Source organism: Pelophylax lessonae (genome assembly GCF_965119305.1).
Source record: "Pelophylax lessonae genome assembly, chromosome: 1".
NCBI lineage: Eukaryota > Metazoa > Chordata > Amphibia > Anura > Ranidae > Pelophylax > Pelophylax lessonae.
In genome coordinates this window covers 161,432,194-161,454,460 of record NC_138768.1, presented here as the reverse complement: position 1 = coordinate 161,454,460, position 22,267 = coordinate 161,432,194, and the positions used below count along the sequence as shown (strand labels likewise).

The 22,267-nt window shown below is 40.7% G+C and overlaps 1 protein-coding gene across 6 annotated transcripts in view; it reads left to right on the top strand.

The window, feature by feature from the left end:
* Positions 1–22,267, top strand: part of MCTP1 (multiple C2 and transmembrane domain containing 1) — a 1,122,980-nt gene that overhangs the window by 545,764 nt on the left and 554,949 nt on the right. The window lies entirely within an intron of this gene.

The following is a 22,267-nucleotide window of genomic DNA, read 5'->3' as shown; positions in this document are numbered from 1 at the left end:
GTTTAACAGTTTCATTTCTGTAATGCATGCAAGTTTCATTTCATGGGCTGTTCACAGTCAGCTGTGGGCAGGATATGTTTATCATTGCTTGTGAACAGTCCACCCTTCCTACATCAGTTTTTTTCCATAGAACACTATACACACTGTAGGATTCTTGAAACCTGCGACTTTTGGGGGAATTAACAGGTCCTTTCATGCACTGGTAATGTTTCTATAGGATTTTGAAAACTCTGTCTGATTTAGATCTTCTAATGCACGTGGGTTTACTAGCACAGGTATAGTCTGGGACTCTGGGTGTAATTGTGGACATATCTAGCACCCTGAGTACCCTGACTTCCTGGCTACCTGGTATTTAAACTTAACAGTACATTGGGCCTTAGGTTGTCTGTCTCTTTTATTGTCCTGCCCCTTCATTATACCCAACATTCCCATACATATTAAAAATTTAAAGAACATCATTGTACCACCTTTTTTCAATGACTGGCGTGAATCCATGTATCCCTTCTACCTTGAGGGATGTTGGTGTAACCAATTGCACTCTTAGTAGCCTTACTTTATGACTTTTAGTATCCTCATTTGGATCTGGTAGGAATGAAAACACACTATTATGCATTTTTGTCAATTGCTTTTAAAGCGCTGCAACACATCTAGTGAGATCTGAGTGTGTGGCTTGCAATTGCTGTGATAAATAGAGACCTGCTTCAGGTACCCACACCTCTCTTGGGAGTGTTCCTGACAAAGGAAAAAACGTAAAACAATCTACCTGTTTCTGCTATTATTTTACTCAACTTGTTTTTTTTTTTTTTTTTCATACAACCTTTTGTACCTTTCCGCTACTCTGTGAATGATATGGAGTGTGAAAGGCTTTCTCTATATTTAGTGTGGATTGGACCTCTTGTAGAACCCTTCCTTTAAAGTGAGTACCCCTGTTACTTTCCATAGTTTCTGGGATTCTATACCTGCACATTACCTGGGGCAAAAGCCTTTTTCCTGTGGTTTGTACTTTACCCCTAGAGACTGGCCAGGCCTTAGGCCATCGTGAAAAATGTCTATACAAACTAAAACATGTGCATAGGGACCAGACTGTGGGAAATCAATGTAATCTATTTGAACTCCTTGGAAAGGACAGTCTGACTTAGGCGGTGCTTTTATGGGGTACTTACAGCTCTACCAACATTGTACCTAGCACAGGTAAGACAAGAAGCAGTATATTTTTCAGCTACTCCAGGAAAACCTGGTGCTAACCAGTGTTGCATTACCAAGGTGGTCATTAGAGTCTTTGAGATATGACACGATCCGTGAGCTGCGGCTGCCACCCTCGGGTATAGGGCCTGAGATCAGACAGAAATGCTCCTCCATCCTCCAGCAACCAGTTACATCCTGTGTTGCACTGTTCTTCCGCCACTTCTCACGCTCCTCTGAGGGGGCTTTTTCTGCAATGATATCAAGATTGCCATACTTACAGGAGTTGGTTGCTTTCCTACGAGTGTCAGTACCCGGATAGGGACCTGTTCCAGTGCAGCCTTCTTCGCTGCTCTGTCGGCCCTTGCGTTTCCTGCAGCTTCTTCTGTGTCCTCTCTTGCATGTGCCTTGGTTTTTTTAATAAATGGCCACCTTGGTGAAACACTGGAAGACTAAGAACAGTCTATATTATATCTGCATGCTTTATTGGCTTACCAGCTGAGGTCAAAAAGTTACAAGCTTTCAAAAAATATGACCAAAATCATGTCAATGTTAATGTTAACTCTTTAAAATTCACAGGCCTTTGCCAAAACCATCAGCTGCTTGTGCTTAGAACTTTAGATTTAATGCCTCTGCATTCCTTTGGTTTATTTATTTATTTATTGCTGTTACTACTGCATACCCAGTTACAGGCTTACCCTCCTCTGTTTATAAACATGATCCATCTACATAAAGGGTCTCATCAGGGCTTTAGAGAGGAGCCTTTTTTTGCAGGGCTCAACGATTCAGATTCTGCCATCATCAGCTCAAAATAGTCATGGGGGGTATTTAACAAACATTTTTTCTTTTTCCCCTCCCCCCTCTAGTGCCTGCTCCTGTACTGGAAGTAAACTGGCTTAAATACATTGCACCTGTTCCATCCAGCAGCTTCCAGGTCAGAGAACTTGGAAGTTAGAGGTTATCGGCTGTGTGAGGGCCGAAGTCCAGGTCACAGAGAACTTGGAAGTTATAGGTAGTTATTCTATTTTTTGGATAACAGTGAAATGGGAAACTGGGTTTCCGTAGATACCGACCAGGGGTCGATGAGAAAGGTCATTAGGACCATGGCCTTAGAGTGTATGGGTAACAGGGTTACCAGATAAATGGGGCAGACCAGGGAGTTTGCATTTGAAGATTAAATGCTCTGGGAGCATAGTTTTTGGGCTACACAGCCAATTAAAGTGTTCTGTAGTTGGACAGCTAATAATCCTAGTTGTAGGATAAGATAAGATAGGATATGGCAGATTTTTGTAAAGTGTATGAAACAGATTTGGCAAGAACAAACTTAAAATCAGTTGCAGAAATATGGAAGCAGGAGAGTATGAAGTTGAATGAGTATTGATATATTGTAAATGAGTTGGGGTGTGTTGAATTGTTTCATGAGAAAACACAGCAAATCTTGTATTCATAAGAAGAAAGTAAGGATGAGCAGTGCCCTTTAAATTTCTTAAGTGAGAGATGTATGAAGCAGGCTGTGTTTTTTTAATATAAAAAGAGGAAGTAGTCCTCTGAGTTTGTAACACGTTTGTAGCACAGAGAAAATATTGTTTCTTTATATGATAAATGAACGGCATATGATATTTTTGGGGTTATTTTGTATTAAATTAAACTAAGATGAAAAATAATATGTTGCCCTTTAAACCAGGAATCTTTGTTTAGACATTAAGGGTTACCGCAATTAACATGACCATTGAACCCTATTGGCACTGAGCCAAAAGTTTTAAAATAGATTAACTTTTCATTAAATATGGTATCTAAATGGTATTTAAGGGGCATCCTCCGTAACCAAAGGGGAACCTCTGATCAGATTTTTGAAATTCGGGACAAAGTTTTAGAGGATATTTGTTTGAAAGATAAAAGTACATTACTTCCTGTCATTATGATTATAAAAAGTGACCTACTACAAATAGTGTAAAGACAGGACATTAGAGCAAAGAATTGCAACCACCCCCTCTCCCCCAGAAGATAGACAGTAAATAAGGTATTCAGCTAACCTGTGTCCCCATGTTCCATCAGAAGCGTCCGAGAGGTTTACAGTGGTTATAACAGTAGCAGGGGTGGGAGTGGTTTCCTGCCTGGCTTCAAAGGAAAAGGGAAGTCATTTAAAAAAAAAAAAAAAAAAAGTGATGTTTGTGTTGAGTTAAAATTTCAGTGTTCAGTTTCAGATGAAGTGCCCATTAATCCAGTATGTAGCATATGTCTCTTGCCAGCTTGACCCAGTGATAAAAGGTGCGGGCCGCAGCCTGCAAAAAGCTGCTGGATGGAACAGCCTGCTTCATACATCTCTCACTTAAGAAATTTAAAGGGCACTGCTCATCCTTACTTTCTTCTTATGAATACAAGATTTGCTGTGTTTTCTCATGAAACAATTCAACACACCCCAACTCATTTACAATATATCAATACTCATTCAACTTCATACTCTCCTGCTTCCATATTTCTGCAACTGATTTTAAGTTTGTTCTTGCCAAATCTGTTTCATACACTTTACAAAAATCTGCCATATCCTATCTTATCTTATCCTACAACTAGGATTATTAGCTGTCCAACTACAGAACACTTTAATTGGCTGTGTAGCCCAAAAACTATGCTCCCAGAGCATTTAATCTTCGAATGCAAACTCCCTGGTCTGCCCCATTTATCTGGTAACCCTGTTACCCATACACTCTAAGGCCATGGTCCTAATGACCTTTCTCATCGACCCCTGGTCGGTATCTACGGAAACCCAGTTTCCCATTTCACTGTTATCCAAAAAATAGAATAACTACCTATAACTTCCAAGTTCTCTGTGACCTGGACTTCGGCCCTCACACAGCCGATAACCTCTAACTTCCAAGTTCTCTGACCTGGAAGCTGCTGGATGGAACAGGTGCAATGTATTTAAGCCAGTTTACTTCCAGTACAGGAGCAGGCACTAGAGGGGGGAGGGGAAAAAGAAAAAATGTTTGTTAAATACCCCCCATGACTGTTTTGAGCTGATGATGGCAGAATCTGAATCCTTGAGCCCTGCAAAAAAAGGCTCCTTTCTAAAGCCCTGATGAGACCCTTTATGTAGATGGATCATGTTTATAAACAGAGGAGGGTAAGCCTGTAACTGGGTATGCAGTAGTAACAGCAATAAATAAATAAATAAACCAAAGGAATGCAGAGGCATTAAATCTAAAGTTCTAAGCACAAGCAGCTGATGGTTTTGGCAAAGGCCTGTGAATTTTAAAGAGTTAACATTAACATTGACATGATTTTGGTCATATTTTTTGAAAGCTTGTAACTTTTTGACCTCAGCTGGTAAGCCAATAAAGCATGCAGATATAATAGAGACTGTTCTTAGTCTTCCAGTGTTCCACCAAGGTGGCCATTTATTAAAAAAACCAAGGCACATGCAAGAGAGGACACAGAAGAAGCTGCAGGAAACGCAAGGGCCGACAGAGCAGCGAAGAAGGCTGCACTGGAACAGGTCCCTATCCGGGTACTGACACTCGTAGGAAAGCAACCAACTCCTGTAAGTATGGCAATCTTGATATCATTGCAGAAAAAGCCCCCTCACAGGAGCGTGAGAAGTGGCGGAAGAACAGTGCAACACAGGATGTAACTGGTTGCTGGAGGATGGAGGAGCATTTCTGTCTGATCTCAGGCCCTATACCCGAGGGTGGCAGCCGCAGCTCACGGATCGTGTCATATCTCAAAGACTAATGACCACCTTGGTAATGCAACACTGGTTAGCACCAGGTTTTCCTGGAGTAGCTGAAAAATATACTGCTTCTTGTCTTACCTGTGCTAGGTACAATGTTGGTAGAGCTGTAAGCACCCCATAAAAGCACCGCCTAAGTCAGACTGTCCTTTCCAAGGAGTTCAAATAGATTACATTGATTTCCCACAGTCTGGTCCCTATGCACATGTTTTAGTTTGTATAGACATTTTTCACGATGGCCTAAGGCCTGGCCAGTCTCTAGGGGTAAAATACAAACCACAGGAAAAAGGCTTTTGCCCCAGGTAATGTGCAGGTATAGAATCCCAGAAACTATGGAAAGTAACAGGGGTACTCACTTTAAAGGAAGGGTTCTACAAGAGGTCCAATCCACACTAAATATAGAGAAAGCCTTTCACACTCCATATCATTCACAGAGTAGCGGAAAGGTACAAAAGTTTGTATGAAAAAAAAAAAAAAAAAAGTTGAGTAAAATAATAGCAGAAACAGGTAGATTGTTTTACGTTTTTTCCTTTGTCAGGAACACTCCCAAGAGAGGTGTGGGTACCTGAAGCAGGTCTCTATTTACCACAGCAATTGCAAGCCACACACTCAGATCTCACTAGATGTGTTGCAGCGCTTTAAAAGCAATTGACAAAAATGCAAAATAGTGTGTTTTCATTCCTACCAGATCCAAATGAGGATACTAAAAGTCATAAAGTAAGGCTACTAAGAGTGCAATTGGTTACACCAACATCCCTCAAGGTAGAAGGGATACATGGATTCACGCCAGTCATTGAAAAAAGGTGGTACAATGATTTTCTTCAAATTTTTAATATGTATGGGAATGTTGGGTATAATGAAAGGGCAGGACAATAAAAGAGACAGACAACCTAAGGCCCAATGTACTGTTAAGTTTAAATACCAGGTAGCCAGGAAGTCAGGGTACACAGGGTGCTAGATATGTCCACAATTATGTCCACAGAGTGCCAGACTATACCTGTGCTAGTAAACCCACGTGCATTAGAGGATCTAAATCAGACAGAGTTTTCAAAATCCTATAGAAACATTACCAGTGCACGAAAGGACCTGTTAATTCCCCCAAAAGTCGCAGGTTTCAAGAATTCTACAGTGTGTATAGTGTTCTATGGAAAAAAACTGATGTAGGAAGGGTGGACTGTTCACAAGCAATGATAAACATATCCTGCCCACAGCTGACTGTGAACAGCCCATGAAATGAAACTTGCATGCATTACAGAAATGAAACTGTTAAACATAAAATATGAGCCATATTAAATGACAATATGGACATTTCTCACCTAGGAGAAGCCCTCAGGTTTCTGTTGTTCAGACAGAAACTGGGGTATTATGCAGAAAAGTTATTAATACCCATTTTCACCCCAGGGTGGTCACATTCGGAGTTGGGAATCTATTGTGTCTGTGGCAATAAGGCCCATAGTTTACTTTCTCAGTGTGTCACAATAACAGGTACTACAACCTCTTTACTTCCAATGGTGTCCGCCCTTCCTAATGAGCACAGTCTGTTGGAGGATTTGCCTTATCTCCTAAAATAATGAAAGTGGTGTATTTATATTGATGTTTATGATAATTATGATCTCTAGTTATCTGTTGAATTAAAATAATTATGTGTTTGGTTGATAAGGTTACCAAGGCCAAGGAGACAACCTATTTCAACTCTATACGTAAATAAGAAGTGATTGATGATGCTGAGTATGCTGTAATAAGACATCTGTCACCTCAAACCCCCATGTATGAAGTAATCTCCGCCTCAGAACCTTACCAAGACTCGGACACCCCCCACTGAGGTTTGCCCTCTGGGCCAGTGTCCCAAGCGTAAGGGGCTGCTCCCTTGGAGGAATCTGATAAGCGGATAGGTAGTTAGCCTGATCAATAAATTCTCAAGAGGGGGAAGATGACGTGGCATACCTTGACCTTATTGGCCTTTACTGGATACCTTGCTGGATATGCAGGATGCCTTGACTGGCATTTAAAATGGTTATCTTAAACAAAATGTCTTTCAAGTTAATTAATCTAATTTTGTCTTTGATTTCTTTACATGTGTCACTGAGCTCGCAAAAGCTAAAAATATATATAAGCTGAGATATTCCTGACCGCATCAAATATTCCCGTATCTGTCATAAAAGGAACTCTGTCTGGACAGCTGACCCAAAACCTAGAATAACTTCTAATACAAGTCCCTTGGAAACTTTTATTGAGCTTCATCACCGAAAATTCCCTGATGACAAGAGAATCATGATCTAGATTGACATAATGCTTACTATAATTAGTTGTTAACTTTGATTGGACAAAAGATGTTAATAACAACCCATTTCTTGTACGTCAGATTGTAATGACAAACCCATTTTTGAGTATATTTAAACTCCAGCAACGCTGTAATAAATCAGGTCACTATGATTCAGCCATCTTGAGTCTTGTCTGATCTCATTATATATAGCTATATATTGTCTGATTTGGTATCACTGACTAACAGGTAACAGGTATTTTGTACCTGAGGAAAAATTCCACAACATTCCTAAAGCAAAAATAGTGAAAAGCTATCAGTGCAATAATATATGAACAAAGTGAATAATAAAATATTAATTGTGACACACTTTAACCCTCCTAGCGGTAACCCCGAGCGTGACTCAGGGTGGATTTTCTGTGCTAGGATCGGTATCCCCGAGTCACGCTCGGGGTGGATGGGCAGAGCGCGCAGCGGTCTCTTACCTTCTCCTGGCGATCCAGCGATGATCTCCCATTGCTGAGATCGCCAGCCGTCTGAGATCCCTGCCGCTCGTCCATCCTCCGTCGGTGTGATGACTTCCTAGTTCCGTTCCCTGCAGCAGCAATGCTGCATGGGAGCGGAACTAGGGAGGGAAATTCAAACATTGAACGTTGCACAAAACACAAACACACACATAACATTTATAAATATATATATATATATATATATATATATATATATATATATATATATATATACACACATATATATATATATATATATATATAATATAACGCATGAATTATAATCTAATCAATAATATAATTTTATTATATAATATAATATATATATATATATATATATTATATTATATTATATAATAAAATTATATTATTGATTAGATTATAATTCATGCGTTTGTGTTTCAAATTTATCACATCTGGGATGTCTACTAGAGTCTTGTTTTGGTCAGGTTTAAGTCAGTAATTACTAAGAATTGTAGGCCTATAATACATAACGCCAAATTTCCATGAAAAAAATTGTACCGCTTTTGGTACAGAATTCCTGACAGAATCATACCGCCAGGGAGGTTAAGAGCAAACTGACAATATCCAGCTGCAAACACTAATTGTGCTCCCACTACACAAAGCAATATTTCAAAAACCAAAAATGTGCTGCGCTAGACCATAAATAAGTGGCAAATAAATTAACAAATCAAAAACTGAGAGTAAACAACTCAAATAATCCCATAAACATAAGAGTGCTGGGAAAAAAAAGCCCATGTGACAGAGTGATGTTGAATTCCCAAAACGCCAATCACCTCCGTGAGCGTGCTCCAATCCGCCACCACTAAATTAAAGCCTCTCACCTTCATTTCTGACCCAGGAGTCACCCAGGGTCAGATGTAGCAGTCCCCCACAGGGGTATAATGGATAGTCAGCGAGATCTCACAGTAGGATGTCCAGGATCCAATGGCGCATACACCCACACAAAGAGGACCAGGTAAGGAGAGAATAGAAGAAAGATCTAATGCTCTCTGCTAGATTTAGGTAAAGCAATTTATTAAATGAATCCACTTACAGGCAAAAGAACTCAACAGTGCAAGTACAGCAGCGGTCTCTGAGGATCAGGAGAGGATGTGACATCAGCAGCTAGGCTCCGCCCCCTGTACGCGTTACGTCGGCACGCAGGCCGATGACTTCTTCAGCAAGACCCCTGAAATCGTTTTTTTAGGACTCTCCCCCTTCCTCTAACTTTGTCATTGGTACCCACCTGTACCATGACAGCTGGGTCCTCCCCAGCTCCACCCAGTAATCTGTCCACCAGATCCGTGATGTGCCATACCAGAGCGCCTGGTAAACAGCATACAGTTCAGCGCTTACGGTCTGTGTGACATTCACACATGTGGCTAGACGGCAAAAAAAAAATCAGGCAGTTGAGCTGCAGTTTTACCATCCCCAACTGCCACCCTGAACATGGGCATGCAATTGCTCAAGACTGCACACATCCTGCAGAAAAAATGAAGCAGCTTGTTGCATTTGACGGGTTTACCGTCTCCGAACATGACCAATGCAAGTCTGTTGGGCTGCTCCACAACTGCCCCACAGCTGCATGCAATGCAAGGGATTGCAACACGGTAGTGCAACACAGGGTTAAATCAGGTGGTAAGGAGGTGACATAACACCTCCTAACCACCAGTTAAATATCCTTTGAAGAGCGACCCAATGTGGATTACTCTTCAGAGATCACTGCACATGTAAATGAGCCCTTACAATACAATTCAATACAAAAAGATTAGGAGAGGGAAGGGCAGAGGCAGGATAGGTTTTCCTTAGGGGAAGAGTTTTCCAGGGATTTCCCAGAGCTGGACAGGGTAGATAGAAAACTGGTTACAGGGGTGTGTCCAAAGAGTGGTGTTAAATAACGTGTACTCAGACTGGTCTTGGGACCAATTCTATTTAATTTATTCATAAATGATATAGAGATCGGTATAAATAGCTAAAAAAAAGCAGGGCAATAACTTCACATTATATAAAAAATAAAAAATAAAAAATAAATAAAAAATAAAAAAATTTCCGCGCTAATATGATAAATAATTAATAAAAAGTTGATAAATATATATCAGCAGCCAACACAAAATCAACTAACAGTGACTCAAATTAACAATAAAACATAAAAGTGTAGCGCTAAGAGTATTGATGATCACAAAAATGATAAATAGTGTCCAAATGAATGGAAAAAACTACTAATCACAATGATGTGTATAACGAAGAGAAAAAGTGTCCAAATGAATAAGTCCCAATATAAATGATATAGAATGAGATCATAAATCCACGTGTACAATATTGCAAGAAGTGATTCGACCCGTGACACCCAGGGTATGTGAATTAGCAAACGGGATTACGCTATGGGCTTCGCTTTCTTTTCTTTCCACACATTCATTTATGCTGGAGAAAAATATTGAGGAGTATGAACCCTATATTGATCTGCTACATGCTTCTTAAGAGGTGGTCTACTTGCATCGATTAAGCATCCCTTTAACATCAGATCTTCAGCGACCTTGATTAACAGCTGGGAGAGGCTGACTCATTAAGTTGAGCAGCCAAGGAAATCTGGTAAGCTGCTTAATATATCCCATCACCGAGGTGTCCCCTTCCTTCACATACCCTGGGTGTCACGGGTCGAATCACTTCTTGCAATATTGTACACGTGGATTTATGATCTCATTCTATATCATTTATATTGGGACTTATTCATTTGGACACTTTTTCTCTTCGTAATAACTTCACATTAAGATATAGAAATTTTGCAGGAAGACCTGCATGAAATAATAATGGGGTGGGCACTACATGGCAAATGAGGTTTATTGATGAAAAATGTAAAGTGATGCACTTGGGGGCTAAAAATATAAACCCAAACTACTCACTAGGGGGAGAGCCCCTGGGGGAATTGGAGATGGAAAAGGATCGGGGGGTTCTGGTAGAAAACAGACTGAGCAATAGCATGCAACGCCAAGCTGCAGCAAGCAAAGCCGGCAGAATATTAGCTTGCATAAAAAATGGAATTTACCCCAGAGATAAAACTATAATTCTTCCACTTTATAAAACTATGGTTCGGCCACATATAGAGTATTCCGTCCAAATCTGGTCACCAGTCCTCAGGAAGGAAATGCTGGAGCTAGAGAGTCCAGAGAAGAGCAACTAAATTAATAAGCAGACCGGAGGATCTCAATTACGAGGAATGACTACAAGCATTAAATGTAGTCTCCCTGGAGAAGAGATGCTTGAGAGGAGATATGATAGCGGTTTGCAAATACCTCAATGGTGATGCCAGCTTTGGAAGAATACTTTTCAGTCTCAGGTAAGAGGATAGGGGGCCACCCAATGAGATTAGAGGAGAAGCAGTCTACCTTAAGCTGAGTAGGGGGTTTTTCACTGTCAGGGCAATAAGGATGTGGAACTCTCTTTCACAATTGGTGGTGTCAGTGGGGGCATTGACACACATACACCTTTAAAGGTTGCACTGGAAGGAATATTGTCTTTATTCAACCTTACCTACTATGAAATATGGGGGGAGATAACCGGACAGATTGGGGTATGGAGTTCCAAATGATGAGAATACACCTGTCATAAGAGGAATATGTGGGCTACTATTGCTGGCCTCCTTGTACGATTAGTAGTTGTGTGGCTGTGTATTTATTTATTAGTGTCATTTATATAGCACCAACAATTTACACACTTACACACATACTGTATATTCACATCAGTCCCTACCTTCAAGTCCTTATCTCACATTCATACATATTTATACTAGGGCCAATTTAAACAGGATTACCTTTTAACCTACCAGGTTTTCTTTGGAGTGTGAGTACAAAAGAGCTGTGCATCCCCTTATGGGCATGCACAGCCCTACCTTGGCATATGTGTAGTGCCCTAATAGGCTACTAGTGTTAAATTTAGTTTTTTGGCCTTCATGTAGTCAGCAGGAGCAACAATCGCTTAATATTGTCTGTTCTGGGTTCTGCTGGTGCTGGCTCAGTTACTTTCCCCTGCATCCCACTGAGTTATGGGATATAATAGCTGGAAGAACGTCAACCTTGGCCTCCATATTAATGGCTCTTCAGCAAATTCCTGGTCAGGGAAGTGGGTGACCAATAGGTGGCTGGGACGGATATAAATAGGCTGGGACCCAGAACTGAGGGCTCTTGTTCCTGGCGGAGTAAGACCCAGCCTGAGGGCCGTATCTTCCCTGGGTGACTACCTGCAGCTGCAAGAAACCTTTTTGGGTCCCGACTTCTGTTTTGGCTTGGGAACCTCTATTCTGCTGAATATTTGCAGAGAGCTCACCTAAGGTTCCAGGCAAATCAAGTACAGAAACTAAATGATACTGCAGGTGGCAACACGGTATTCAGGACACAGTGGGGTTTTACTTACTAAAACTGGAGAGTGCAAAATCTGGTTCAACTCTACACAGAAACCAATCAGCTTCCAGGTTTTATTGCCAAAGCTTAATTGAACAAGGTGAAGTTAGAAGTGGATTGATTACTATGCAGAGCTGCACCAGATTCTAAGTGCACCAGTTTTAGTAAATCTCCACCAGTGAGTACCAGCCTCTAGGACTTGTAGACTTTATTTAGCTTAATTTTGAAGAGCTTTTCCTTAGTACATCCAGGACTATACTTCTGTTGAGGAGTCCCTGTTTAGTACCAGTTTATCTTAGCTTTAAAGAAGGCACCCTCACCCTGAATGAGAGAATCTGGTTTAGTGTCCTCTACCACCGTTTGTTAAAGTTTATCGGAGTATCCCAAGGTTCACCCTTTCCCAGTTCTTTTAACAAAATAAAACTACAAAAAGACATGTACAGGCTGTTTCCTGACTTGAGTGACTGTGCCTGGCTGTTGTGTGATTATCAGGGAATGGAACCTGGGACCAAACAGCAAGACCAGTCCAGGGTCATCGCTACATAGGTTATAGTACATCCTGTGTGAACGGGGGCCTATAAGGCCGCAAGCACAGGAGTGCCTAGGCTCAATCACAAACCAAGAAGAGCTGTTATTTTCCAGATAAATAGAAATGTTTTGAGTACTACTTAGGCACAATTATCATTTCTAGATGTTCCTTATAACATATTGAATCTTTACTTTTAAGCTCAGGTCCATTTTGACTGTAAAGAGATATCAGGAATTCTTTTTTTTATGACATTACTGGATTATATTTTTTTTTATCCAGCGTCTGCAGCATGAAAATTATGCGTAGTGAAATCTACTCTATTTATGCAACATTGACTCAGTAATCCTCATGTTTTGTAAAATTAAAGCAATGTGTTTTGTATAGAGAACAACCACTTACATGTAAATAGGCAGAGAAATACACTTGTGCTCAAGTGGTGTACTGTATTTAGTCAATATACATAAACAGAGTTGGAGATTTTTCCAATGTATTATTCATCAAGCTCACAATCCAGCTTTCTAGTTGCTTAAGCTTCTCAGTCTGTGTTCTTTCACTGCCTTTTATACATTGGTATACGGGGTATAACAGAGCAACGGCATTCCATGAGAATCAACAGATCTTCCTATGGGCACCTACCTTTTCTACTATTCACCCACCTCTCTATGGAGGACCTGATTGCCCTGCTGCCCATAGCTGGAAGTCACAGAAACCTAATTTGCGATCAATACTCTTTTTTAATACAGAGTGCTAAAATACAAAGGGATGTTCAACCCAGTGTGTATGCAGCTTTAGGCAGATATTCAACTAAAAGTGTTTGCAACGAAAGACAGGAATTATAGCAATTTCGTAGGGGTGAGACCCCCCCGTGGACTCCCTAAGAGGGAGCTCATATTCCCTTGACTCCAAGACCATTTGATAATTATGCACTTTAGGACTTAAAGCTATGGTAGTTAGAAAAGTAACAGAAAAGAAAAGTAAAGGAGCAAGGGAAAATATGCAACTCATCCATGGGATCACACGCAGCATTTATTCTTAAACAATCTTCAGACATGCAAATAAACACACAACTAGACTTCTTAATGGCAAAATTTTGGCCACTGCCTTTATTAACTGGTTTGAATATACACTTTATTAAAACTTCAACTTCATACTCATAACGATATGACTTATAACTTTTGACTTCCATACAAATTTTCAACTCAGCTATTAGAGCTCGAGCTGAATAACCATATCACAATATTATTACACTGTCCCCCTTTTCTTACGAAAAGGTGACCTACCACATTAATAAGGCCGCGACAAGGGGAGGGGGGGTTGGGTGAGCTCTGCAGCTTGTGTCATCCCGCGAAGTCTGGCGCCAATTCCAGTCAGCACCTATTATTTATAGACCCCAAAGGGGCTTCCAGAAGCTTCTAGCAGCTTCCAAAGCCCCCTACCTATCAGGTATAAGCCCCCCATGAGACCACGCCCTCACCTGCTAGGGGGAGCCTTGAAACCCTCAGGCTGCGGTGATCCCATGAGGAAAAGGGGGGCCTTGAAACCTATTTCCCCCTTTTCCCAACATGGGATCACACGCAGCATTTATTCTTAAACAATCTTCAGACATGCAAATAAACACACAACTAGACTTCTTAATGGCAAAATTTTGGCCACGGCCTTTATTAACTGGTTTGAATATACACTTTATTAAAACTTCAACTTCATACTCATAACGATATGACTTATAACTTTTGACTTCCATACAAATTTTCAACTCAGCTATTAGAGCTCGAGCTGAATAACCATATCACAATATTATTACACTGTCCCCAAACAGACAGAGGATGTGCACCTTGCACAACCTCTGTCTACCCCCATACCGCGGCCTTCTCAATGCATGTCTGAAGATTGTTGTTGAATATATCAAGTCCGATATCGGACAAATGAACTCCATCACCTCTATATAACCCTTTAATGCTACCTTCCAATTCTGAATGGCGAAATGAAAAACCATAACCCAAAGACATGAACTTTTCCATTATCCTGTTAATTCTTTTACGAATCTTTTCCCCATAACGACAAAGACTTAAACATGACCATTGTAACCTGGGTATAATCTCAGAGAAAATTATCACTGACCCAGGGTATAAAGCTTTAATCATTCGGACATAGTGCTTCATTTGAAACACCAAATCCAACGTTCTCTTATGACCTATATCATTCCCACCCAGGTGCACCAATAGTACATCCGGGTTGGAATACATATCCGCCATAGTTCCCAACTCAGCCAGGAGATCCGCCCACACCATTCCCCTAATACCATGCCAACAAACAGAATATAATTCTTTTTCCAGACCAAGGGATTCCGTATAGCTTCTAGCAGCAGCTCTTCTGTGTGCCCAAAATATATATGAATGGCCGACTATCCACACTATCCGATGGATACCTAGGTAAGTCAAAAAATATTGTTAGGTCTCACGTATAATTTAAAAACGTTCGATTTCCATCTACCAATTTGCTTAATTTTATCAGAATTTAAACCTAACCTTGCAGCCTCAGTGGCTGCTCCTATACGGAATGAATGCGAGGATATGACTAAATCATTCAACTTACAATATCTTACCACTTTCTTCAAAACTGCTTGGAATTGGAATCTTGTCAAAGGCGAACCATCCTGGTGAATAAATAAGAAACCCTCCTTTCTTGGTCTAAACCCTAAATAAGTATTTAACAAACTCACTGGGCACACTAACCTTTTTTCACACCGAGCCAACGTGATCCAACAGCCTTTTCCCATTTGGTCAGTTTTTGACCGCTGCATGAATAATTTAATATTCTTTGAAGTAGCCAAAATATCGTCCCATTTCAAACCGTCCCCACTCTTACCATTTTTAGGAACTAATTCCGATATTCTCAGAGCAGCAAAGAAACAAATTGAGAAAGCTGCCCTGAACATATCAGCCTCAAACTGTGAATAGCAAACCTTATCTAAACTTTCACATAACTCACACAAAATCTGAAGCGTAATAGGACGTCTTTTGTCCTGAACCAAATTAGCCCTTTTATAACCTTTCATAGCTTGTCTTATGGAGAAGAATTTTAATAAAGATGGGAACGAATGCAACTGCAGAAAAAAGGATACCCCTGATAACACCTTACTAATATGTGACCAAGAGTATCCCTTTTCCATCAAATTATTCAAAAACAACAAAGCTAGACTTTCAGATACTTCAAAAATTCCCATATTGTGAGAATTCAAAAAGGCCAACCATAATAACCACACCGCCCTGTAACCCGACCAAGTTGAAGGAGCCAAGGATTTTATAATGTTATCCACGATCACACTATTTCCCATAGTTGCGGGGGGCAAGAAGATCCTTTCGCGTCTGCTTCTGGAAAAGACTGGAAGAAACAGTTCATTTGAAATCTAGATAAAGCATCAGCTACTACATTACTTTTTCCTCTTACATACTGAGCTTTCACCCATATATTAAGGCACCAGCATTTATACACTAAATACCTCAGCAAACGAATCACAGGCTTAGATCTAGATGATAGGCAGTTTAGAGCATACAACACTCCTTTGTTGTCCGTAGAGCATAGGATCCTCTTATTCTTAAAATAAGTTCCCCATATTTCTATAGCTACAATTATTGGAAATAATTCAAGTAACACTATATTCTTTACTAAACCATTGTTAATCCAAGCTACTGGCCATCTGGCAGCACACCAATGGGTTCTCCATATTGTCCCAAAACCAACAGATCCAGCAGCGTCAGAATATAATTTAAAGTCTAGGTCGACAATAAATTCTTCCTGCCAGGCTGCTCTACCGTTAAATTCTACCAGAAATTTATACCATACTAACAGGTCTTCCTTTATTTCTGCTGTAACTCTGATGTGTGCATAAGGGTTTGCTAAGCCTGCGATTGCTAGGTACATCCTGCGGGAGAAAATACGCCCCATCGGAAGCACCCTAGTCGCAAATGCCAACAAACCCAATAACTGTTGCATCATTTTTATAGAAACCTTCTTAAGACGCATTACCTTCAGAATTGTACTACAGATATTTTCAATTTTTTCTAGAGGTAATCTATATTCCATACTTACAGAATCTATCGTTATCCCCAAAAAATCAATACATGTAGTAGAGAATACAGTTTTATCATGCGCCAATGGGATGCCAAATTTTTCGCACACTTCAAAAAATTTTAATAATAACCTGGCACAATCCTGAGAGTTAGGTTTTCCTATGAAAACGAAATCGTCTAGATAGTGTACTAAGCTACTAGACCTTGCTTCTTTTGCAACCACCCACTCCACAAATGACGAAAAATTCTCAAAATATGCACAAGAAATTGAGCATCCCATTGGTAAACATTTGTCAAAAAAAGTAAATACCTTCGAATTGGAAACCCAATGAATTGAAGCTTTCGGGGTTTATGGGTAACAGTCTAAATGCTGATTTTATATCGGCCTTTGCCATCAACGCTGCCTGACCTACATTCTGTAGTTTGACAATAGCTTCTTCAAAAGAAGCATATGTAACCGAGCACAAATCATCCCTGAATTGATCGTTCAGAGAAAATTTGCGTGGGTAAGATAGATGATGGATTAGTCTATATTTTCCTTGTTCCTTCTTAGGGACGATCCCCAGCGGAGACAAACAAAAATTTGAAAATGGAGGAAATATAAATGGACCCGCTATTCTATCTTCCTGTAATTCTTTTATTAATTACACCTAACAATATCAGATAGCTCCATCACCGATTTTAAATTTTCTACCCAACTACAACCAAATCCATCAAAAATTGGTAGACTAAAACCAAATGCAAAACCTTGTCTAATTAGCTGTGCTGTCAACTGGTCTGGATATTGGCACAGCCATGGCTCCATGCTTTCCACTTTCACCGGCGTTCTGGCTTTTTTGAAAATTATCCTTACTTGATTGCTGAGCCAATTTTTTAAAGCATTTGCTAATAGGGTGAGGACCAGTGCAAAAAGCACATTCATGACGAAATTTGCATGAATTCGGCCATTTGCATTGTGTGTCATTAACACACACACCTTTTAATATCCACTAGCCTGGCTACTCACTGCTACACTGTTCGATCGAGGTAGAGCAGGTCTCTGTGGGACAAATAGGTTCAACCAGAGACCCACATCCTTATTACCCCAACCCATATTAGAGTGAACTGCCATTTGTTGCCTATATGCCTTATCATAGAAAAACCATCCAAGCCCACCAAAGTTTCGGTAAGCTTCCAATATTATGTCTATGTGTTGGAATAGACCTGAACTAAGTTCAGGAAACTTCTCACATAAAATACTGGAAAATGTAACAAAGGCTTGCAGCCAATTGTTAAATGATCTTGGAATTGGTTTCTTTTTATCCTCTTCGCTTTTCTCCTTTTCAGATCTAAAATAATATTCTTTTTGATTAGGAAGTAATGAAAACAATTCAATATACTCTCTCCGCCATATCTTTTCTTTTGTACTCAATGCTACATGAAAACCAAGCGGAGACAGTATACAAGGCATAATTTCCCTGCATGCTGCAGATGAGGAGTCTCTAACAGCCATATCGTTTTTTATAGCTGAACTTGTTGCTACTTCAATTGGCAGCTTTTCTATCCTTGTATTCGTTGCCCCACTTTCACCTAACCATACTGACTCAAAATCATCACTCCTCCTAGCTGTGGGGGCTGTAGATAAGTTATTTACAAGCTGCAACAAAGTTGCTGACAGGGAAGACAAAATCCCCCACGGTTATTGCCTTTTGTTTCACTTGACCCTCCCTTCTAGATTGTAAGCTCTAACGAGCAGGGCCCTCTAGTTCCTCCTGTTTTGAACTGTATTGTAACTGTATTGTCTTCCTTCACATTGTAAAGCGCTGCGCAAACTGTTGGTGCTATATAAATCCTGTATAGTAATAATAATAATAATAATAATATTTAGCTGCCCACACTCACCAGTACTTAACCTGTCTTGCTCTTCCAAAACCTCTGTGTCATTAATTGAAGCTGCTCTTTTCCTGCCAGGACCTGTGTTAGCACCTACAGCGTCCTGCCATTCATAACTCTGTTCTTCACTTCTTCTTTGAAGCTCAGGTGAATTGACCCTTGTCCCCGCCTCCCAGCGGGACGTGCATGGCTTCTGCTCTGCCCTGCTTCTTCTCTCACTGCCTCTCTTCTTCTTGTCTTTCGCCGCCGCTCTTCTTTCTTCAGCCCTACTGGGCACTGATTTTGGGCTATACGGCTTCCTCATCCCTCTTCCTTTACGCTCCATCTTCCTGCCTCTTCCAGCACCGCCTTTATCTCCGCCTTGCTGTACCTTCCTCCATGTCATGTCCTCTTCCCTCACAGACTCCGCTCCGCTGTCTGCATTTTCAATGCTGTCTTCAGCCGCTTGAGGTGCCATACCGCTTCCACCGGCTTCTTCACATAACACTTCTTGCTGCGCAGGTAAGCTCAGGCACTGTCGAATCCAGGCTTCTGCCTCAGCCCTCTCAATAAGTTGTCTGAGCAGAGTCTTCATTTCTTGAGGTGAATTGCCGTCCGCTATACAGTATAGCTCTCTTGCCTGAGCTCTGCAGCTTGTGTCATCCCGCGAAGTCTGGCGCCAATTCCAGTCAGCACCTATTATTTATAGACCCCAAAGGGGCTTCCAGAAGCTTCTAGCAGCTTCCGAAGCCCCCTACCTATCAGGTATAAGCCCCCCATGAGACCACGCCCTCACCTGCTAGGGGGAGCCTTGAAACCCTCAGGCTGCGGTGATCCCATGAGGAAAAGGGGGGCCTTGAAACCTATTTCCCCCTTTTCCCAACATTCCAGAAGTTCACCACCGTATTACCGGTTATATATTTGATCCAGGGACCCCAGGCTTTCTCAAACACTTTCATTTTGTAATTCAGGATATCTGAAAGATTTTCATTAACCATGAGCCAAGATAGCTTTGACTTCACCAGTTCAAATGGAATTACAGACGACTTCCAGACGACCTCTGGGACCTGGCAATAGAGATGATTGCCGCTACACATATTACACAAACAAAAGGTGCAGTGCAACCAGATAAAGTCCAAGAAGGAGAAAGAAGCTCCCCAAATAAAAGTCCATAAAGTCCAAAAATAGAAAATTCCTATAGGTATTCTGAAAGTGAGAACCATCAGCCACCTCAGGTGATAACTGCCACCACCAATAGTAAATCAAGCCTCTCACCTCAGGATATTGACCCCTAAATCAACAGGATGGTCAAATGCACTTTGCCCAGCAAGGGTTAAACAAGGGTTAAACCACCAGAGATATCTAGCTCTGATACTTCCAATGCAGCCAAGTCCCCTGATGATGCATACAAAATACAACAGACTAATAGTGCCCACTGTCACAATCAGCCTGTTTATTATATTAAAACCAAGTAAAAAAAACTCACATTTGGTCAACTTGAAATATCTTGAAATATTGAAATTACATAAGAACGCAATTATTCTTCTCGTGGGTTTCCCCTTCTAGTCAGCATAAAAATTCCTTTTTTTTTTTTTTTTACATGATTGTGACTGTTCACCAATGATAACCAGTCACCACAATATACCATGCATTATTCACACCACGTGAAGTGCTTTTGTTCAACCAAACACTTACTCATTTGAGCTCACTAAAAATAAGTGCTTTCTCTAGTAGAACATGTGATACTTCAGCCTCATTGAGCCTTCTCCATTGTTACAGAAAGGCAACTTCCACTGTCACCACTGAGTGTCCCATCCTAATATCCAGATTTATCTGCAGGCAGAGAGATAGGAAACTATAGCAGAAGGACTTAACATATTTTGCAATCATTATATACCATTCAGCTACATTAGAAAAAAAAACCTAGTCTACAGCTCTTTCACACAAAACTGGAACTTTATTTGAAAACTCACAGAGAATTTATACTACACAGCCAGGTGAGGCTGATCACATTATCATATGCAAATGCAACTGTATCCAAAGATATAATTAACATGCTAATTAAATCAGCACCTAAACCAGCCTAGGTGGAGTGCACAGAAAGCTAGCAGGCAAACAATAGATGGCACAATTAACAATTAACCATGGGACAGACAAGCTTAGCAGACAATAGGTGTGTTAATTAGCACAATTAACAATACAAACAGTGATCTCCCCCCTCCTCAGACTAGTAGGCAACAGACGATAGCAGGAGACCTACTTACAATAAACACATTATGGCAGGGGACCCCAGAAAGGTGACTTGCTGATGACATCAACATTGGCCAGTCTCACAGTATGAAGCAGTCAATATTTTTGTTGAGGCAGCTAGGCCCTAAACAGGGACCCTGGGCTTAGAGTCCCAGAGTCTGTGTGTCTTGGGGAGACATGTACTTGAATCCAAAGTAACATTACTCCAAGGGTCCCCCCCAGGCATACTCCTCACAAAGAGCAGTGTTTCCCCCAAAAGCCAGGGCCCATAGTCAGTGGGTAAGAGGCTTGCTCCCAGTACTCGCTAAAAGCCCATGTCCTGCCTAGATCTGTCACACTCCTCACATGCATTACAGTGCAAGACACTGTTTATCATGTTTCTATTTCAATTTTATTGCAATATCGCAAATGACACTGGAGCTGCAGTGCGGTGATATGAGGTGGGGCCCAGTATCTGAAACCCTCCTCAAGGCAGTATTGTGGGGTGAACAGGACACCTAGAAAACAAATGCTTTCTATGTGCCTTTGCGGCGGGCTTGCATTGATCTGTACAGATTATCGTAGGTCTCCGCACATGGTGTGAATGAACCCAATGGCACCTACAGATGTAAATAGGGCCTACATCTTTTGGGCCTCTTTGCCTGTGGTACAGATGAATATAATGCCTGTGATTATATTTACATATATATACAACTAATTGCAGTAGATACTTAGGAGTGATTCAAAACAGACCCCCTTGTATTTATCTGTCTTTTTAGACTGGAAGGTTTAAATAAAGAAAAAATAGATTTGTAACAACTTGATAGAAAATAATGTTCTGTAGCAAGGAACATACATTCCACATGAATAATTATGCTACCAAAAGGAGTTTGTGCTGTAAATTACCTCCACGATTGTTCCTGTTTCTTCTTGTGGTAGGCTGCCATTTTGCTGATGCCCAGAGCCCCTGAGCAGCAGTAAATCTTTAGGCTGTCAGCAGATCAGCCTCTAATGGCTCTGATTTTCAGCACAGTGCTAAAGAGAGAGCAACTAAGCATGTGCAGAGCAGGATGAGACAGTGTATTACTGGGTTTTAAACTGCATAGGTACTTATTTATAGTGTTTAACATGGCTATACCTACAAAAGGGGCCAGCCTAAAGTGATCTATCAGTACTCTATTTTCTAACTAAAGTTCCACTTTAAGCCAGCCATACATGGTTTTAAATTTGGCTGGTTCAGTTGGGTTGAATGAAAAAAAAAAAGAATGAATCATCTGTGGGCTGCCTAAGGGTGGTTTTTGTGCAAACCCCAATATTCGCAAGCAATGCAATCTGCTTGTATAACAACAGTCTGTTAGCACAGGGGTGCTCTGTGCTAAAGGAAAAAAATGGTTAAGTGGTTGATGTAATAATTCATTATCACTTGCAGACATTTTCAGCATTGTAGAAAACTGTCATGGTTGAAGGATGGTTCCTTTTTTCCATGTAAATTCAGCTACTCTTACGCAAGGATGTA